The sequence below is a fragment of the Acanthopagrus latus genome, chromosome 11 (genome assembly GCF_904848185.1).
Source record: "Acanthopagrus latus isolate v.2019 chromosome 11, fAcaLat1.1, whole genome shotgun sequence".
Lineage (NCBI taxonomy): Eukaryota > Metazoa > Chordata > Actinopteri > Spariformes > Sparidae > Acanthopagrus > Acanthopagrus latus.
Genome location: NC_051049.1, coordinates 4,150,216 through 4,172,136, shown reverse-complemented (window position 1 = coordinate 4,172,136; position 21,921 = coordinate 4,150,216). Strand labels below are relative to the sequence as shown.

The window sequence follows — 21,921 nt, the reverse complement described above, 5'->3', positions numbered from 1 at the left end:
CTGTTTGCTATGCTGAGCATTCAGGGACTTCGGGCATCTTGGTTAAAATATTTGACCTTGTCAAGTGACATATAATCAATTTGTGGATAACACACCTCAACCATCTGATTTATTTAGTCGAGCAGTTGACTCCTTTACTCTCTGTGGTATACTAATGCAGTAAAACCTACACTAGGCTGTTAAGCCGCCACTGACTTCTTCCATGAAAGCCGTGAGCGCTCATCCTTAGACACCTGCAGGGAGTGATGGACTCACTTATGTAGGTCTACACTTTGATTTTTACAAAACCCCTTTTTTTCTGAGATGATAACAACTACAATGTAAATAAACTCCCCCAGATCAAACCAAGGTTATGGCAGTTCTTCAACAGCAAAACTACTGAGTCAGCCACAAAAATATCAATGATACTTTCTTGCACCGTCCAGAAATTATGCCATCTAGTAACCTAAAGAAAATGCCTGCATTATTTGTGTTTTGTTGAATGTCCATAATATTTTCAAAGGAAAGAGGTAAAAACTGAAGAAGCACAACCTAACGAGGCATTGCATAATCTCAAACTGATACTCTTGTTTTGTTGTTATTAATCCAGCTATAAAACTGTGGCATTTCCAAACTCATTTAGTGTTTATATATTTTATCATCAGGATTTGAAAATCGACCAAAAAGGAGTAATTAGGACTTTTGTAATATTACATTATACACTGCAGTTCAGAACCAATGCTATGAGTACACTTCAAATATAATAGACAGAAAATAAGCTTCTCACCTTTTTCCAGAAATCAAGGTTGAACTAATTTCAAATGAAAAGGAATTTATTTGAATGAATTTGATTGATGGCCCCCAGCCATTCACATGGACTGTCATTTGTTCATGGACATCTTGATATTGATTTGGGGATGTTGGCTAGACAACATACGATTTGTCAATATTACTGACTTTGAATCACACTAGCATAACATTAGCTTTCTGGCTAATAGCTGTACTAGTTTAAGTCCCATTGCTAAGGCATTTCTTAGGTTTGTCCTATTTACTGGACTAGTGAACAACACTTTTTTGCATAAGAATCTTATGCGACTGTATTAACTGTTCCAGCTATTAGTCAAACACTCTGGTGTTGCCAAGGAAACTGAGCTATTGCTTGTGAAAAACGTTTTGATTTGATCACAAATTAGTGTTCTTGTTTATTATCATTCTACACCTGAGCATAAGAAAGGCTCAGATGTAGTGTGTAAAGATTGTTTATTTGATATCCCATAGCTACAGTCCTGTCCAGAACTATTGGAACAGCAAGGCTATACACTGAAAACATTTGGCTTTAACAACAAAAAATGAATCTGACACAAGAGATCAGTACGTCTGGTTCCATTTCCAGGTATTTACATCTAGATCTGTTTAAAAAAAAGATGAAGATAACACTTTTAGCGACAATAACACATGACTTTGTGTTCTTTGCTGCCCATGTGTGTCCTATTACATTGATTATTCAAAGATAAATATCACTGAATGTCTGTGCTCAGTTTCAGCTTTGGGTTTTGCCTTTGCTGACTTCATTTATCCTTAAAAAACCAACCAACCAACCAACCAACCAGCATGAAGACCACAGAGCTGTCTACAGGAGAAAAGCAAGCAATATATTGAAGCTGAGAGAAGATGGAAAATCAATCAGAGCCATTGCACAAACATTGGCCATAGCCAAAAAAGAAACCGCTGATATACTCAGCAACAGATGTCGAACTGGTAGAAAAAGGAAAACATCAGCGGGTGACGACGAAACAATGTGAGAGCTGTAAAGACAAACCCAGAAACAACTGTCAGTGACTTCACCAACGACATCCAGAGGGCAGGAGTGAAGGTATCACAATCCACTAACTGTAAAGGTGCATTACACCATCTTCTATGTGTACATGCTGTTCTTGTTAAGCTAAGTTTAATCTGATTACTTATTACAGTTACTTATGAAGCAGATAATTCCAAAGCATTTGGACACTTAAGTAAAATTTGTGAAGGTAAATATTGAGGACATGTGATATGGATATTATAAAGCCAATACAATAAGCAATAATTACCTGCCTCTTATGGCCGATACCGAGTGTAAGAAAGGTTCAGATACAGCGAGCAAAGATAATGTATGTTCTCATTATTGAACTGCTGATTCATCTGTCAGATATATATCATGCATCCCATGTAAATATAGTGCAATACTCGTATGGAGTGATTTCAGACACTTGGTCCAGTTGATTCGAGTTAAACTTTGTTTTTGACATTAAATAACTTCCATACATTTCTCCTCTCTCTAATAATCACTGCTCCTAATGAAACATTTAAAGTCAGAGATATTAAACTTAGCACATCAAGTTTACAGTGAAACAATGCTTTTAAATGGCTAAATACATATTAGTAGGTTTTATGCGACAAAATGCTCAGTATTACAATAACATTTAACGCATCATATTTCTACTGTTACTGTAACTCTGGACATCATTATTGATATAGTATATGTTGGTATAGTACTGAACCACTGTATGGTAATATCTATCAAATCTATAAAACACATGTCATTGTGGGATTGTTAGAGGTAGAAAGAAAGTGTTGCACATGGCATAGACAAACACTTGTTCGCTCTGCTGTGGGAATTAAGTATAATTTGTGAAGGTAAATATGGTACAATATTAGTAAATAGGGAGTGATTTCAGACACTTAGGTTGATTAGAGTTAAACTTTGTTTTTGACATTAAATAACTTCCATACAGTTCTCCTCTCTCTAATAATCAGTGTTCCTAATGACACATTTAAAGTCAGAGATAGATGTTAAACTTCATAAATCAAGTTTACAGTAGAAACAGTGCTTTAAAATGATTAAATACATATAAACAGTAGTTCATTATCACTGTAACACTGAACTTCAGCTCAGCTCCCAGCGGTCGTTAGTTAGTTTAACGGTTAACTAACGGCTCACAACGGCTCGTCCTCCACAACAAACTGACCAACTGAAACAGTTAAGCTAGTTTTCAAACCGCCACCTTTAGCTTCGTCTGCGTTCACACCGACTATGCGGCAGTTAGCTGGAGCTGCTCTGACCCACAAATACCGAACCGCCTCAGCAGAACTGTCAGTGTTGGACCAGCAGCCGAGCCACTCTCAGAGGTGAGCACTAGCCTCCCTCGGTCACCAGCCCACTGCGGTGTTTTCGTACCTTCACGTCGCCGGCTAACGACACCACCGCACCTGGGCTGCTCCTCCACCGTGTCACCGTGAGGCTGCGTGTGAACACCTACCTCCTCCTCCTTCTCCTCCTGTCTACGACCGCCCGTGTCCTCAAGTTTGTCATTGCACTTGACACCGTCGCCTTCTTCTTCTTCTTCTTCTTCTCCCTCTTCTTCTTCTTCTTCTACTTCACACTGTCGCCATTTTGCTTTTAAAAAATCATCGCAGGTTGAGCTGTGGTCCGGAGGAGAGAGAGTGGAGATGTACAGAGGAGTGAGCGTCACCCTGAAGTGCACACGGAACCCCGAGGTCCAGTGTCGCCCCCCCGGTCCAGAACACACACACACACACACACACACACACATACACACCTGGACCAGCTCACCTATAGAACAGTGTAGAACAGTTAAGTTGGAGGAAAAATATCACAGCACAGCATTTCTTTTTTTTCTTTTTTTTCTGTTTGTGAACCAGGTGCATGACTTAAAGTGTGTGTGACATTTATCCTCATTAACATTAAAGGATAAATTCACCCCAAAATGAAAAATTAAGTATTATTGTCAACGACTTATCAGTAAAAAGTTTCCCAGCAAAACACTCCTGAAAAAACAAAAAAAAACAAAAAAAACATAATGATAATAATAAAGTGTTGTCTTTAATAATTGCAGTAGATGGGGACTTTAAAAAACTACTGGAAAGAAACATAAAATGATGTAATCCAGGTCTCACAAGTCCAAAAATGTATTTGAAAAGATGTTATTTACACCCTCAATTTACATTTGAGCTTGTCGACCTGATGGACCTATAACTAGCGGACACAGTCCTCCAGGTTGTTCTTATTAAAGCTGCTCCGAGATGCTTGAAACCTTCTTCCACATGCTAACTAGAGCCGGCTAACTTCCTTTTTAGCACCCGGCTAACTTGAATGCAGATAAAATAATTATATTGTGAGGCTCTTCTAGACTTTCCTCATGTTATTGGACCGAATGGCTCAAACTCTGAAAGTGAAACGCGTCATTTTGAGTGGATTGTGATGCTAAAAAAAGTGTATCCACCGTCCAAATCAAGTCTTCTCAAATCAATTTTGGACCTGGTTGGATGGCTGTAGCTCAGGGGTAAAGCCAGTGTGTCCTTATCTGAAGATTGCTGGTTCAATTCCCCTTTGGGCAAAATGCTGAACCCCAAACCTGCTCTTGATGCGCTGGTCAGCACCTCGCATGGCAGCAACTAAGTTGCTTTGGACAAAAGCGTCTGATAAATATAAATCTCTGGGCTTCTTGGATTACATCAAACGAGCCATCTTTGTGAGTTTCATGTTTTAAAACGAGTCCCCATCTACTTCAGTTCTTGCTGCTGAGCCCCAGAAATGTTCTGACGGACTCGGAAACTTCACCTGACTGAATCAGCATGAAGTGATCAGACAAAACATTTTTATTTTTGGGAGAACTTATCCTTTAAATCTTTAAATTTAAACTGGCAAATAATTTATTGACCAGAGACACACACACACGCACACATGGCCTAATAAACGGTCATGTAAACAGTACATTTAATGTATTTTATCTATTATTTAATGAGCTTGGCCTGTTTATCTCTGCAATAAGGGAGGAATCCTGTGGGTTAATTTAACAAACCACTGCAGTGTATTCACTCTGTAACTCGGACTACGAGCAGCACAGGACCGACAGGGTTAAATCTGTCTTATGTGACCATGAGCTGAATATGAAAATGGTTGTAATGACAGTTTCACTGGGGGAAAATACTCTACTGTTGTATATTTAATGTTCAATTGCTCTTGTACCAGTAAAGCAGTGAGCTTTAACCCTCATTTGAATTGTAGAATAATGATGCAGAATGCATGCTGGGGATGCATTATTAATACTGTTGCATGTTTTTTTTCTCGCCCAAGTTGCTGTATTTCAATGATTCGACAGGAAAACCATCAGGCGTTCAAAACCTCATGAGTCAGGGGTAAGAAACCGTGTCATCAGCAATGTGTTTTACATCAGGTGTTATTTATTACACTGATCGCTCCTCTTTGTGCTGTTTTTTTTTATTTCTTTACTGTAGCCTCCTTAACATGATTCCCATCAAACTTTCCAGGAACACAAGCTTTAACGTGGTTAACTTCATTTCTGATCATAACAAAGATGACCTGATGTGTGTTAATTCACCTTCTGGTGCTTCTCAGACATCCAAACCGACTGAATCAAGTTTATATGCAATTTCTTTTTTACATAAAAGATTAAACTGACGCCTAGTGTAGGGAAATATATATTGCCAAAAATTCAACTTAAAGGATGAATTCACCAAGAGATAAGAAATTCAGTCATTATCTGCTCATGCCAGTCGGAAATGGGGAGAAGAAGAGAAAATATTGTTGGAGTTTCACAGTAAAACAACTTTGCAGCATGCAACCAAACAACTCAAGCAGATGACAACAACCCAAAAACATTATGTATCGCTCCATACAGCTTGTCAGGTATTATCCAAGTCTCTGGAAGCATGAAAATGTGTTATTTTCACCCTTTTCTTGAGCATAAATTGTCACTTTAGCTGCTCAGCAAGCTCAACAGCACGTCAAAGGTTTAATGTCGCCTTTCAAATCAGTTTGGGATCACAGTGTTTCTGTATAGAGGCGTTATAAGGCTGTTTTTTGACGTTTTAAAACAAATCCCCATCTACTTCAGTTCTTCAGGAAAATGCTGCGACGCTGTTTAAGAAACTTCACCTGACTCTCCATCGGCGTAGCTGTGAGTAGATAATGACTGACTTTTAATTTTTGCGGTGAACTTGTCCTTTAATTCCACTTAAATGCTGCTACAGACTCAAACAAACCACAATAATAAACCATAGTGTACTTTTATTATGCACAACATTAGTTCTTGCTCAGCGCGTCGAGGAAGCCACGGCCTGTGTGTGGTGATTGGAGTGGTAATTCTCATTTTCACACACACACACACACACACACACACATGAAATATTGATTGGATTAAGCAAACAACTAACAGATCTTTGGATGTACATTTTGCTCCAGTGACTGCTATTATCAACAAGAAGAAGTAGTCGTCTGCAGACAACTTGAAAAAAATAAATAATAATAATCCCTCCAAATCTGCTGAATATTTATAGAGTGGGCGAAAATATGACTTATTTATTTTCGCTAAATTATTAAATGTGTGGAATGCAGATCATTAATCATTAATATTGATATATTGAGAAACTGTACGACATAAATATTTGTGCATAAATATTTATCCACTCCATGCCAGTGTGTATTAACTCTAGGTTTAGCTCCTTATTCAGCGGAGATATGTTTCGTTTCAAAGCTATTTCCAAGTCACTTACTGTATTTGCGCTTGCCTCACTGATCTCAGCTTATCATCACACCCACCTAGATGGCAGAAAACACAAAGCAGTTCCGAGGGAGTTGTGTTGTCTTTTTTTGTGTGTGTGTGAGTGTGTGAGATATAGGGATTGACACAAGCCCTCTGTTTTCAGAGCATGAAGTAATTCTTTTAATGGCCTGCCAGCTGTGCACTCCAAAGTTTGATTTTGCTCTGCAGAATGAGAGCAAGAAAAAAAAAAAATCCCGAACAATTTATTATGCTGTTTGTGCCTCGCTTCACTAGTTATCGTCTGCAATTTATTTCCTACCTTGGGGTACTGCGAGCCATTTTTCTCCATTTTTCAGTGGCTCACTTTTTTTTTTTCTGTCTTGATCCTGCACGCTGCTGACTAAACTCCTGCCTCCAGCCATGGTGTTGGAACATCACAGAAAACTACATCATTATACTGAAGCTAGTTAACAAAGAGAGGCAGAGGAACCGGTTTAAATCACAGGGCACAATGCTGCATGAGGAATTACTGACTTCACTGACTCAGATGCAGCCACTCACGGCCCGTCTTCTCTCTTCTCTCCGCCGCTGCGCAGGTGAAACGGCTCGCTAACGAAGGCTGTTTCAAAAAAAAAACCCTCATTTTCAATTCAAGGTCAGCACCTGACCGCTCTGCGCTATTTGAAATTCATTTTTTTTCTATAATAAATCAAGCTGTGGTCCAAACATGAGTCCCATGTCTGCACCAGCTGCAGGTGATGACCTTTTTTCCAGACATTACTGACACCTGTGCGTTTCCCGACCGTGGCATGTCATAATGTCTTTCTTCAATGGAACACATGATGCATCTTTGATTTAAAAGACGACATTAATGTTAATTTCTAAAGCAGCTGACCTCAAAAGCAAAGACTTAAGAGTCAGCAGAGGAGCTTTGGCCCAGTGCTGCAACTAGAGAACAAGATGCAGCTGACGCGCACGATTTAATGAGTGTAATCTTCAAATTCATTCTAAAACTGGAGCTGAAAAGCTGCAAAGTGATAATCAGTGTGGAAATATGAGCAGTATCCATCGCTCGATGTGTTTAATAATCTACAGCAGAGAGAAAAGCGGTCACATGAATGCAGCGAGTTAAAGTCCTGGATTTGAATTATTAAGTATCAAAAGTTGAATATGTATTATTCAGAAGAACAGCCTCTGATCATGTTGTGTAAATATATATCACATTGTTTGATGAAAACTGTTTAAAGTGAGTGAATTTCAACAAAGTGTGCATGACTGTGTTGTTGTAAAATCTGCGATTGACTTAATACATCAAATTCCACACATATGCTGTGTCTCAATTCAGGTTCTTCATCCTTCATAGGCTGCATTACGTCACAACGCTGCACAAAGGCTGTCCCGATTCAAAAGCTCCTCCAAATGCTCCTTCTTTTATCTGTTTTTGAAGGATGCACTGCTGCTATCCTTCGTGGCCTCACATATCCCAAGATACTTTGCGTGCCCGAAAAAAGAAGAAAGAAAGAGAGAAAATGGCGACGTCACGTGGCGTAGGTCGTCACTTTCGCGGGCCTGGGCAGCAGAAATCGTAACGTAAGGGTAAAACATCTGGTGACACAACCAGGAAATGCTCCAAAGGCTAGACCGTCCCATTTAACAACTTCTAACGCAGTTAACAAGGTCTCTCTGAAGGACTCGCCTTCAAAGACCACAAAGGCCGGGTCCCTCGAAGGATGCAGACCCTGAACTGAGACACAGCAACAGTCTCCACTCTGAAAACTGAATAACTACGATGGCTCAGATCTCCTAAAGAGCCACAGTAGACAGGTTTGACATATACTTAATGTGATCATCATAAAATCAGTGGCTTGCCCCTTTAACTCAGAACTGGACCTGCTCAAATATACCCGACGATTAAGATAATGATAACAGAACGATGTTTAAAACGCTCCTGTATCCCTGCAGTAGTCCAGGATGACCACAGGGTGGCAGACGGAGGCCTGCTGTGTCCATCCCTGCTATTCCTTTTGAAAATGAGCCTTATTAACTACCATTAAATCGCTGCTCACAAATTGTATTTTGATATGCAAAACGATTTTTAAACGCATATTATATGCTGTTTTAATCCTTAATATCAGTAAATATGGCATATTAGAGCTTTTAATATTCTTAAGAGATTATCAGGCACTCACTGGCTGTGTGCTCATGCAGGGTTTCAGCATTATCAAATATTAATTCTTCTAAACTTGCTCTTTTAAGCGGACTTCTTTGATGTTGATGTAATTTTTTTTATTTTTTTTTTCATGGGCTAAGCAGATCCGCGGTATCTTTTTTTTGGTAAAGCAGCGGAGGCCATAATTCATTGATGAGCCACGGTGGAGCGCAGATACTCACACCCCCTTAATGCTTATGCAAGATCTTAAACCGTTCTGGATGTAGCGGCGGTGGTTCCGGCTAAGTAGGGGGGCGAGGAAAAAACGAAGCTGTGTGAACTCCGCGTTCATTTAAAATGCTTCACACAAAAATCAGCGAAGCCATTTAAATAAAAAGTTGTGTAGACATCAGGACAGATTAGAAGACATCATCGCTGCTCCACACACACACGAAAAAGAGAAGAAAAAAAACCTCTGCAGGCCTCAAATCCAAATCTGGCAACAGTGGAAGGTCAAATTCATTAAATTCATTTTGTCATCACTGTGAAATAAACAAGCAGCACCACTTTGATTCCAGTCATGTCTATTTGGCAGAGAGAGGGGGGGAAGCACTCAGGAAGAATATTACAGTGGCAATTATAGCAAAACAGAAAGTTTAAGGTTATCATTATTAAATTATTCATTTTTGACAATGTTGGCCCTTGGAGTTTGGGAATTGATCTCTCTGTAAACACGTTGGAGCGAGCGAGATTGACACAAATTGCGAAGACGAAGCCATCTTTTGAGCTGCTCCGCTTTCTCCTTTCATGTCTTCGCCTCACTGTGGGGGCTGAACATCTCGCTAATGAAAAAAATGGGAAGACCTTGGGCGAGTAACACAGGCTGATTAGTTTTGTACACTGGAGACGAGCTGGACGCTTTGGAGTCTGAGCTGATATTTGTTTTTGTTTTGTTTTTTTTCTTCTTTTTTCGCAACATATCTGAGGAAGAGAAATAAAGGGAATGCTTAAAGTTTCACCGATGTGTTTGTTCTCTTCAAAGCCGAGAGAGAGAAATCTGCAGAGTCCGTCTCAGATGTTGTGTGTGTGTGTGTGTGTGTGTGTGTATGCTCATTATTTCAATAAACCCCATTTTGCCTCTCGTGATTGCTATATAAAGAGAATAGTGGATGGACCCCGGCTCTGTTGTTAAGTTAATGCTTTTGTGCTATAAAAAACAAAAACAAAATCATAAATATCAGATGCTGGTTTGGGTATCAGTGAGGTCACTGTGGGACCCTCCCCGTCCGCCTTGTTATCCCGACCATCGCCTCCAACGGACTTGATTCGTGTCTCCTTGAGTTCGTAATCACACAAGACAAACAAAGGCCCCCTTCTCTAAAGTTTCCCACTAATGGGATAATTGATTGACAGACTTTGAGCTTTTTCATGCAGCTGGATTACTTTCTGTTGCACTTGCACGCCGCAACACTTTCAGTTTAATTGAGAAACATTGTGGGTATAAGGGGGGTCACACACACTGCCATAGGGGAAATCAAGCGATGCGACTCTTTTAATGATCCCCCCCCCCCCCGGTCTGAAAGTTAGATCCACAGTGAACCACAGTCTCTCTGCACTCTGATCTCACAGCGACAGTACACTGCCAGTTCTTCATAGTCATCTTTTTTTTTTTTTTTTTTCTTCTGTGAAATCACATCCCAGTTGGATATGTATGTTGGCATCCAGCCGGCTGCTTCATGTCAATTTCAGTATCGCAGATTAATTCTTTTGTTTCTCAGACAGTGGCTGGCTGGCTGGCTGGCTGGCTGGCTGGCTGGTTGGTTGGTGCAGGACTCTTCACTTGTTTTTTTGTTTTTTAAGCAGGAGCGTGGCAGCATACGATGTACTTTTCAGTTACTCCCCAACACTTTGGCACAGAGAGGTGCGCGCGACGAGCCAAGCAGCTTCCTGTACATCAGCTGCTGTAATAAATGTGCCACAGTTCTCGGGACTGTGCTGTGCTGCCGTGGAATGCAGACTTTGGCTGCAGGGTCGGCAGTCTGCACTCCTCAACACACTCATCCCCTCTCTGCTGCAGAAGTGTCTGTCTGCACTGGAGAGGTTCAATCAAGTTCAGATGCATCTCCAAGTGTACTGCACCATACTTTTTTTTTTTTCTATGCATAGGCTCAGTACGCTGTGTGCACGAGTTCAAAGAATATAAACACTTTGAAGGAAGAACTGCCTCATTTGCTCATTTGTTTTCTTTTTTTTCTGAGTGAATCCTGGAAGATGAGATGTTATATTTGACCAGCCATTATTTGTTCAAGTTTTAAATTGTTTTGGCGAGAAGTTCTTCTCTTACACGTCTGTGATGCACACAGCAGCTGGTGCGGTAAAAAGAGAAAAGAAAGGCAGGTGTGTGTAAGACATCTAGAAAAAACAGTCGAGCCAAATATAACCAAATTATATAATGATATAATGATATTATGAAATCGGAGATGAAGCCACTTCTGTCTTTGGGTGAATGGTTTTCCAAGCTGCTGCAGCTAAAAAGTTCAAGGTTCAAGGTTCATTTAATTCTTTATTCTACCAGACAGGGATGTAAAACGAAATTCAAGTTGCGGTGCCTTCATGCAACACGAGAAAATCTTGTTTTTATGGTGGAGTGTTGAGGAGTGAAGAGTCGTACAGCCTGAGTGACGAAGCTGCGCTGTCGTCTGGTTGTACAGCAGCAGATACTTCTGTATCTGTTGTCAGATGGCAGCAGGGTGAACAGACCGCTGCTGCTGGACTGAGTGTTGTCTTTTAGTATCTCATGTCACCAATATCACTGATCCTCTGTGGATGGTACCAGTGATGTTCTGGGGCCTTTAATGGTTAGAGCCTTTGTGTCCTTTGCAACGTTTTTAGTCAGGATGCTTTCTATTGCTCCTCTGATGTTGTTTTAGCCTGTTAATTTAACCTTTTCCTCTGAAGTAGAGCCTTTATATGATTTTATGTCATCATTTTAGTTGTTTCTACAGACGCTTTCATTCCCCCTGGCTCCATAAAAGAGTTAGGAGAGTTATTTCTCAGATACGACATTGATAGAAGGTAACAGGTCATCGTTCCAGGTGTAGAAGTACTTAATGCATGAACTGTAATTAAGTCATTTATTTAGGGGTACTGAGCAGAATGGTGCAGATTTTGGGAATAATTTAGAGAAACAGATTTGATTTGATTGTTGTGTGAGCCAGGTGAAACTGGAAGTGGGGTTCTTTTTTTCTATCTTGTCTACAAGGATGTAAGACGTGTACGTTTTACTAAAATGTCCTCCATTTATCCTGATTTCTCTTGGTTTGTTCATTATGCAAAACTTAAGCTGTGCTTCAGGTGGGGAACCTTTGTTGTAGCAGATTATGTTTTCCAATATCTTCTTTAACACGGAGCTGCAGAATAATCTGTAATTTTGAAATGTAACGACTGACTTCTGCAACTGAACACCAGGCGACTTGTAAACTCTCGAGGGTATTTTGTGTGCATGACATGAAAATAAAAGAAAACAAATCAGTCACGTAATAATCATTTCCCTTGTCTTAAATTTCTTCTTAAACACATATAATTGAAGAGATGTTGATTATGCTCCCTCTGACTGTGCACGGTTTACCACTGAAATGTGCAGCTGAGGCATTTTCTGTCCTCCTGCTGTGGACTCTAATGTCAGTTTACCTCCACTAGGGGATGCTGCAGATGAGCAGATCCATCTCACCGGCTTCTCCCTGCTGCTCTAACATTTAATGGTTACCTGAGCAGTAAGATAAATAAGCAGAGCCGCCTGGAGCAAACCGTGGCACCATGTAATTCTTTGCCTTTGATGATGCTGCATTAAGTGTGTATACTGCTCTCTTAATCTCCGTGCACACTTGCATCAGTGGATATGGTGTGCGAGTCTGTTGCTTCAGCGTATGCATGCATGAACATATGTGTGCTTTGTGGCGCACGTTTTGTGCATCTGGTAGGCATGTGTGTGTGTGTGTGTGTGTGTGTGTGTGTGTGTGTGTGCAGCTACAGAGAACTGGGTTTGTGCCAGTGTGTGTGCAGCGCACCTGAATTCTGCATTGATGATACTGTTGTATAATGTGATACTGTGCATGCATGTGTGTGTGTGTGTGTGTGTGTGTGCGTGTGTGTTGGCGTTATCTCATCTCACAGTTTGTCCCGACGGAGCTGAAAATGAGCTCATTGTTACACTTTCACCTCCTGACAGTCTCTCTTTATCTCCTGGACACACTGACACATGTATACGCACTCGGAGTGCTGGTCTCAGCTTACTCTGACAAAGTCTCCACGACAAAGTCTGACTTACACTCCACTCATCACCTTTTATTAGGAGTGGATTTGGACCGGCAGTCTCCCGGGACAGCTTGGCTGCCCTTCCCTTCCATCCGTTTCTGAGTTTCACTCTTTGTCTGCAGCCCTCTGTCCCTCCTCATCCCAGATATTATGCAGGGGTGAGCTCAGTCTGATATTGCGCAACCTCCTCTCTGCTGGTCCTCATCCAACACAAACCTTTTTTCTGCCTCTACAGTGTGTTACCACGGCCCCGCGGCGGTGCCAACGAACACACTCAGGCAGCAGCAGAAACTACACTTGGTGCCATCTGTAATCCCGGGGAGGTTTCTCTAAGCAAACAAGGACAAGTGATGGCTTCAGTGCCCCCTCGTAATGAAAAGATTTAAATGATCAATAAACAGGAATTATATTTGTTTGCGTTGGAACCTGAGCCGTGCTCCTCCCCAACCTTTCATTAATCTGTTGAATAGTCATCACCAGCTCTGGTCTTATTAAGAGTTATTAGATCATTGGACGTGCTGAATGATGCCACTCCTCTCTTTTGGAGGTGTACCAAGCACAACTGGCTGATGGAAACCCTGGTAGTGAGCCAGGACTCGATGGAAGGACTCCATCTCCCAGCTGGCCTCTGGAGCAGCGGGAGGAAGGTGCACAAATGAAACTGTAGATGTGTGGAGGGGTTTTTCTTTGCCTCTGTATCCACCACCTGGGCACGGATAGGCAACAAATTCAAATAAAAAACAGAAGTCTGCAGAGGCACTTCAGTGCTCTGTGACACCTTGTGCTTATGTACACTAGTAGGTGTGAGGTGATCTACTTTTTTTGGAAAACCACGATGGGCTACTGTGGCACGTAAACGGCACACCAATCATCAGAAAATGCACAGAGGGAACTGAATAAGAGGCTGTTGCAGGTTCCATTTTGACATTGTATCAGAAATGAAATCAAAACCAGGATAAGTTTCAAACAAGCCAGATACAAGTGTGCATGAACACATTTCCAAGACTCTGGAATTGTACTGGAGCAGCATTTGGTGTTTTGATGACGGCGGTGCAGAGAAATGCTAAAAATGTTGCTCCAGAATCTCCTTACGCATGTAGTCAGAGAGTGTGTGTATCGAGAAATCAAGTTCATTCAGGCCTGTTTGTCAGTGCTGGACAAACTCAACCCTGCAGCCTCTTTATGCTAGGCTACACATGTATAAGAATACGCTGATGGAAATACAACAATGTGAAGGCTACTGTGGTTTACAGCCCAACAAAATGAGCCACTCAAAATTGTTTGCCGTTTTTGGGATTAGTTCCTTTATTTGAGACTGAGCAGTTTTCCGCTATTGCCAGCCAGCTAACAGCCCAGTGGCCCAGACATAATGTTAGCAGTGAATGTCTCTGCCAACCTCAGATACCTCCAAGGCTGACATTTGTACCAGTGTGGCATATCGTGTTGCTGACTTTCACATCAAGAGGTGGAGAGGACGGTGGTGTCCGACGAGCCAAAATGGCTTCCAAACGGCCGACCGCAGTTTGACTCCATATGCTGTTTTTGTGGCAACCAAAGCCGGCTTTTTTTTTTTTTTTTTACAGAAAGGCAGGCTATCTCGAGCAGTTTTTATGGCAACAAAACTGTGTTTCAAGAAAACCTGGGGACATTTCCAGCCATTTTAGCAGCTACTAATCAGGGAGGATGTTTCAAGCCACACCATGATGTTTCCTCTCAACCTAAACAAGTGTTGTTTTTTTTATGCATAAACCTATTCAAACCCTAAGCACAGTGTTGTGAGGGGAGAGAAATGTAAAATTCAGCCTAAACAAACGTGAAGTAGCAACGTAAAAACACCTTTGGTTTTAACTTATCTGTGGTTTTGCAAAAACAAAAGAAACAGCAGGACAGAGCAGCATGTTAGCTTAGCTATGATAGCATCCCAGACCAGCTTCCTACAGTGGACAGACACTACGCAGAGGAAATGTGCTAACTTTATTTATGTGCGCTCATTATTTTGCCAAGGACGAGGGCCAAGACCTGCTTTCCAGACCACTATTGATAGCTTCATAAGCTCGTTAGCACTAATACACATTGTGCAGGCCCAATTCAGTTCTAACACTTTTGCTCAATTGTGGTTTTGTTTTTTTGGAAAAGGCACGTTGGAAGTTTGATTTCCTCTAATTTGTCCCCATCTTTTTTTGATAATCCAGTGGGTGGATGGAGGCTGAACACTAGACATCCACAGCGACTGTTTGGCCCAAACACAATGCACGCAGCGTCTGCAGCGTTCATGTGGGGATGAATTATTCCTCTCCGTCCCGTCTCGAGGCAGGAGTTTCCCCCTGGGAGTCCCTTCCTCCCCACATCTGGATCCCTGAGCCTTTTTTTTTTTTTTTTCCTGTCCTTGCACCAGGGTTATTAGCATTAATCTGCAATGCAACATCTGTGAGTCTCTTTTTATTTCTCCCTTTCTCTCTCTCTCTCTCTCTCTCTCTCTGTGATTTGGTGTCTGCTCACTGGGCTTACACAGGGCAGCCAAGTCTCTCCAGGTCCCAGATGTTTCGCTGTGCTCTGTGGAGCAGGTGGCTGCTGGACAACAGGTGATCGCTGCTTCCTGGAGACGAGCCGTCTGGGAAGAAGCCAGGAATTGTTTCAGAGCCATGACAGACGCCACATTCACACAAAAAAATGAAAACATATACCCAGAAATACTTTTGCAGTGATTTTCTTTGGATATTATTCTCTTCATATCATTTCATCTTCTCCCAGTTAGGTGAGTAATAAAAACAGCACACCTTTGTTTAGTTCTCCGCAGCTCATGGAGCTCATTAAAATGATTTGTTCCTCTCTCAAGCCAGTTCCTGTTTACTGGGCTGAATGTGAGGATACATGTGACAGTAGTCTGTCTGTGAAACCAAAGGCAGCTGATGTAATTTCCTTTACTTAACACCCTTTAAGTCACATGAGCTAAAATGGCCTCAACCTGGAAACATCTGGCTCAGATAAGATGGCCTCCACATGCACATTCGTATCGCCGCACACAAAGAAACTCAACAACAACGGCACAGTTTACTGCGTGACAGGATTAATTCCCTGCATGGATCGTCACAGAGTCAACATTTTGAACAGCTATAAAAACTTAAAGAGTTTGATAAGGCGGCCTGTTGCTCGCTCCGTGCAAAGATTGCGTCTAAAATGTGAACCAGGCCGAGGAAAACGTGTGTGGGAGAGACTGCCAACAGACTAATTGTCAGTTGTGGCTTATCTAATGGTCTAAATATGCTTTATAAGCGCAGGGGGAGCGGTCTGTGTGTGCGCCGCAGGTTTGATCACAACACAGCCATGCGTCTTAATGATTAACCACGTGATTACGTTTGCCCCTGGGAACGGAGATCTGGTGCGGCCCGGCTACCACACGAGCCGCTCGCTGGCGTCATTAACCATGCAGTTTATAGCAGAGAGGGTCCCGATCCGCTTTGAGGCCGCCATAGACACGCGGCCTGCGTTTTAACACAACACACTACATTTCCTTGGCACCACAGCCAGTGTGTCAGATGCTGCAATCAGGCCACAATCTGCGATGCAGACTGGCGCTAAACTGGCATAATGTGACGCTAAATCCCATAAATAGTCGCAAATATATCTTATCGCTATCAAAGTCCCACTGAAATATATCAACTAAAGCCTATTTATTCCAGAATCTGACCTCCTTCTACAGATAATATCTTGGCACTATTTTCTTTTCTTAGTTCAGTACCTGGCAGGCATGCAAATAACACAGAGCGCTGGCACAAATAGGATGGTTATCCTCCCCCCCACAAAAAAAAACCTCACTATTCATCTCAGCAGATTTAAGACCTTGGGGTGAATTATAAGAGGTGGCCACTCTGCAGTTCTTCCGCAGAGGTTACTCTAGCTGTATAAAGAAAGAAAGTTAAAGGGGATACTTACTTTTAAGGGCTAACAACAAAGCGTCAGATCACACAAACAAAGTTGGTAGTTCGCGTGGATTAGAAGGAATATGCAGGACAGCTGCTGAATGTTTGATAGCGTCCATGAAAGAGACTTTGCATCTGTGAGCGACTGACCACTGAAGTCTGTGGATCAACAGCAGAGCCAGAGATGAAGAGCCGGACTGATGCATCCTGCAGGGCACCGACGGAGCTCTTGAAGGATTACAGAGACCCCGACGGGATCGCAGAGAACCTGTCAAATCAAAGTGGACCGGCCCGTGTCCCCGGTGACATGGACAACACAGCCCACAGTTCTCCATTCGCAGCCCTGCGAGTTTCCTCAAAGGGCTGCTTCGAATTCTGCAGTTCATATCGTACATACTGTACATGAATCTGGAGGCCCACATCATCAGGAGGTCACGCAGCAGGCCAGGCTCATGTTTGACTTTATATTCTGGAAAATCCTAAAGTTGTTTTTTTTTTTTCAGGGAATCAGGGAAAACCTCCAAGAATAAAAGATTCTTTTAATGACTTTTTTTTCTTAATTTGTGTGAAATCTGTGAAATCTGTAAACACGACATCTTTAACATCTTACAAATTTTTGAGTAAAGTAAACCGCTCAAGCTTTTTCTTTTCCTTCAACGTTTTATTTATGTTCTTGCATGTGCAGGAAACATTAGTGATCCCGCCTTTAATTCTGTGACATCAAACTACATCACAATGTCACGCAATTGCATAACTTATGTATAACAGCTAGTTTGTCACGTAGAATAGCTGCTCTGTTGTTGTTAGCATTGCTGGGTCAGGCATTTGTCGGCCGACCAATCAGAGGATACTGATTTTGGAATGGGTGTTTCTTAGAGAGACAGGATCTAAAACAGCGGGAACACAGAGCTGCAGTTTATTCTTATTAGCATGAAAGTAGAGGGACACAGTTTGCAAAGGAAATAAGAATGAAACAATAGTAAAATTTAAAAAAAAAAACACACATTGTGGTTATTACAAGTTACATCTGACAGAAACAGCTTTTCTTGCACATTGATAATTGAGGTAATCATTCAATAACGAGCCACTTTAAACACAATCACATCATTCATTAGTCATTCGTACAAATAGCGCTTAAGGCTTTCATGTACAAAATTAAGAGGTCAGATCCAAGATTTGCAAACTTCAGCTGGTACAGATGCAGGAGCTGGAGCGCCAACAACAACAGGAAGAAGGGAACGTATCACTTCAGTGCTCGCCTCCCTGCACCGGCTGCCTGAGCGTCTATCACGCTGCGCTCCAGCTCGAGACTATTAACAGTTTCACTTATTAAAAAATAAAAAGTGAAACATTGCTCGAGGAGCATGCAAGGTTTAATCTCTCAGATTAAAGAGTAACTCCTCCAACTTTACACATCAGAGTGTTTTCACGTCTTGGTGTGCACAGCTGCATGTGTGAAAATACTGCAGTGGTGTGAAATCTTTTGTGGCTCCAGAGGAAGCTGCATGTAATCTCAAAAATCAACCTCAAGCGACGTCACTCAGTGGATAAGGTGCATTGTGGGTAAACAGGTGTGAGCTTTTGAACGGCAGTGCTCAGTACAAGCATTGCACACAGACACAGCAGAAACACAACGCGGCTTTTTTTTAGTTTCATGAATTTTTTTCTTTCTTTTTTGAAACACGACAGCTGCTTTACCCACAATGCAACTTTAGGCAATTTGTCAGATAATATGCAATAGGCTGTGTCCTTTTATTTTTTTTAGTTGAAGGTTTTTCACATTTTATTACTTTATACATCTTTAACCTACTTTTTAACTGTTAAGGCAACTACCGAATGCTCAGTCTGCTCTGATTGGTCAACTCAAACATGCCTGAGTAAGCACTGCTCACTGCTCGTAGACATAAATCATAGAAATGTGTGACATGGTGACGGGTGGATTACTGATGAGTCTCAGGCACTTCAGGTGCAGTGTTTTCTGTAGGAGAGCGGAGCTCCCGTTAGCACAGACTTTGGGCCAGGTGGCATTAGAATAAAAAGGCTGCCTCACCCTCGCTGTTGCAACCCCAGCAGAGGAACAGGGAACAAAAAAAAACTAGATTTGTCGCTGCTGGTTTGCTTCCAATGTCGTGCACTGTGAAGGAGAAATCATGAATCATTCTGAAAAACTCCCAAGTCAGCGGGAGTTAAAATCCTTCATGTCAACGTTCGTGGTTACGATACAAAGGAACAGCTGGAGAAGATGCTGACAGAGTCAAGAGAGCTAACCTTGATGGGTGCGGTGCCGACAATAGCAGCGGGGCAAAAAAAAAAATGGAACTTGAGAGAGCCAGTCAGTCGGCACTCAGACAGCAGGAACAGTGAGGTTACGACCAATGACGGGAGGTTTACAGCCAGAAATACAGCAGCCTTCATGCAGTCAAGCTACTCTGTCAAGGCTGTTGAGTAAATACATTGTCAGGCGGAAGGGCAGAGGTGTGTCAAGGACGTCGCTTCAACAATACGATTCGTTACGGCTGCAACCAGTCAGGAACGACTGCGTGCCTAAAAGTGAACTCTCTGCTGGTAACAGTCGATCAAGATAGCCTGCATCTGATTTTTGTCTTTTGGAGTTTTTAATTATGTCTTGTGAGATAAAATCACATCAGGATACACTCGCTTACATGAGGCATGTGAAAAATCTAAGGCTAACACATACTGAGCTGGCAGTCGAAGTGGAACATTTTAAGAAGTTAGACTCTTTCCCACGGGATTGGGAGTCTGAGGGTTTGTGACACGGGGAACTTTATAAGAGAGTTCATGGATTTGAAGAAGCAGTAAAGTTGATGTTTGAGTGGCTCTTACTGACTGAAAATGTGAGAGCTTGAGCCTGAAATATGGAAATGTTTCATATGACCAGAGTGTTATATTGTAAAGCCTGGGTGGGCGAGCTTCGCTATGTAATCCATCCTCTCTGAATAACTGAGCACATTTCAGTTTTTTAACTGCTTAGCAGACGAACCAGTCGAAGGCTGATGGTGCCAACAGCATGTCTGAAATGCTATTGGAGCTTTAATTATGATGTCACGCAACTAAATTTAAACACTTAATTTTCAAACATTAGATCATCTGCCTCATGTGTTTAGTTTTTTCTGTATGGAGTTATAGCACAGTCGCTCACTGAATCACACGCTGCACACAATCACACAGTCAAAACATGTTTAAGTCCACACGCAAACGTTCGCTAATGCTGCTAACATTAGCTATCAAATGTTGACGTTTGGCTGACAAACCTTCATAGAAGCAGGAAACAACCGTCAGAACGATCACACGGTTGTTAACAAAAGAATCAATTCGGATGTGACAAACATTTTAAGAACATTTTAAGAAAAAGACTTGATTTTGTTTTATTCTGCACCTTTTTACAAGCTTTGTATATTTATTATTTTGTATAAATGTTTTATCTGCATACATTTGTTTTCAGTCTGACCAATAAGACCTCCCCTCCCAAAAAGCCCAAAGGCAGCTCTGATTGGTCAGCGCACACAGGCCTGAGAAGACTCCACCCACCACGTTTCAACATGAGTCCTGCTGGTGTTTTTGGAACCACAGCTGGAGCACGACTCGAGGTGCTGTTTGCAGGCACAGTTTACAAATCCGTGCTGTGTGAATTTCTCCATTGACCGAGCCAGAATTTATATAGCATCTCACTTTCTCCAGTATGGGACCTTTAAATTATTATTAAAGTAGCTGAATGAATGACTCTTTCCACTGACATTGTGTTGTTTTATACAAAGTCAAACACACAAGACATCAGAATAAGCAGCAAGAAAAAAAATCAGAGTTAGAAATTTTTACACGCATCAATATATGTAAAAAAACATTTTTAAAAAAGATATTAAACACACACACACACACACACAGACTGTGACATGTAAAAGCATTCTCCTCCTGTCACAAAGGAGTCGGATACTTCACAGGAGCAGTTTTGATAAGGCCAACCTTCCAGGGCCGCTGACACAAGACCTCCATAATAAGAGCGTGTGGGTGGGTCCAGCTGGGTAACGCATTAGCCGATCAGTCCAAACACCGTCTGTGCGTCTAGTAGCCGTCACGACTCCCCGGCAAGGTCACAAGGCTCTGCTCTGCATCGTATCCACGTCTGATTTATCCCTGCGCTGAGGTGTTAGCATGCCAATAAATCCCCCCCGTTATTGGAAAATGCTTAACAAATGAAACACACGTGTACGCTTAACAAACCGAACAGCCGATGGATCCTAATGGTGAGCAACATCTGCTGGTGCGAGGAGGTCTCTCAGGTGCTCGGAGAGCACGTGGTCGCTTTCACGGATGTCAACTTTAATCCAGCGTGTGTGACGTATCGATCGCGAGGGATTTATGGCATTGAGATATGCCGTTGGATCTGAATGCACAAATGTGCGCTCGCCACAGGGGTTAATGCTTCGCTCGCCGTCTGTTTAAAGAGTGAAGTTTTGAACAGCTGGGCTCCAGCAGAGGACAGAAACCCTGCAAAAAATGTGAAACTTCGAGACGGTGACACTTCCATAAACAGAGGTCCCTGTGAATAATTTGTTTTGGGTCCTAACCCCGAGTGTTTGTACTATGCTTACCATATAGGGTGTAGAGTCTCTGCAGGGCAGCGGAGCATGGCTTGATCTGGAGAGCGGGGACAGAACTGTTTACACCAGAGCAATCAGGCCAGCAGGACTTTTATAAGAATCAGACGGGATCTCTTCATAAATTAGCGTGCCTGCTGCCCCTCCGCTCCTGACAGCTCCCCGAGTCAAAGAAGCATGTGTCACGGCGTGGAAGGTGCTGCTGCAGAGCTGTGATGCTGTATATGGGGGCCCTCATCATGAGAGCTGTTTATGTAATCTCACCATGGCTTGTCTGCAGGACATTATTGATCTTCAGGGGTGGAACTCAAGAGCAAGTCAAGCCAGCCGGTCAGACTGTATAAACAAGTACATTCATAATGAGGAAGGAGCTCTTCGAA

At 42.1% G+C, this 21,921-nt stretch overlaps 1 protein-coding gene and 1 long non-coding RNA gene across 24 annotated transcripts in view; one reads left to right on the top strand and one right to left on the bottom strand.

Moving 5' to 3' along the window:
- The window catches only part of znf644b (zinc finger protein 644b), a 53,680-nt gene extending 50,264 nt beyond the window's left edge, over nucleotides 1-3,416 (bottom strand). For 11 of the 12 annotated variants that reach the window (XM_037114091.1, XM_037114090.1, XM_037114084.1 and 8 more), the window contains exon 1: nucleotides 3,276-3,416. The gene's annotated coding sequence lies outside the window, so the exon portion shown is untranslated. Of the gene's footprint in view, nucleotides 1-3,193 lie in introns of all 12 variants that reach the window. The other variant, XM_037114082.1, reaches the window with a different exon arrangement.
- Nucleotides 772-15,698, top strand: LOC119028288. Of its 12 annotated transcripts, none has more exons than XR_005077649.1 (5): nucleotides 1,142-1,372; nucleotides 1,518-1,852; nucleotides 3,027-5,175; nucleotides 15,198-15,432; nucleotides 15,518-15,698. It is a non-coding gene; the product is annotated as an uncharacterized LOC119028288 (long non-coding RNA). The 12 variants fall into 12 exon arrangements; XR_005077647.1 differs by lacking the exons at nucleotides 15,198-15,432; nucleotides 15,518-15,698 and adding exons at nucleotides 5,895-5,957; nucleotides 6,087-6,224 and having other exon boundaries at nucleotides 1,146-1,372; XR_005077655.1 differs by lacking the exon at nucleotides 15,198-15,432 and having other exon boundaries at nucleotides 1,179-1,372; nucleotides 3,027-3,532; nucleotides 5,114-5,175.
- Nucleotides 15,699-21,921: the final 6,223 nt, after the last annotated feature.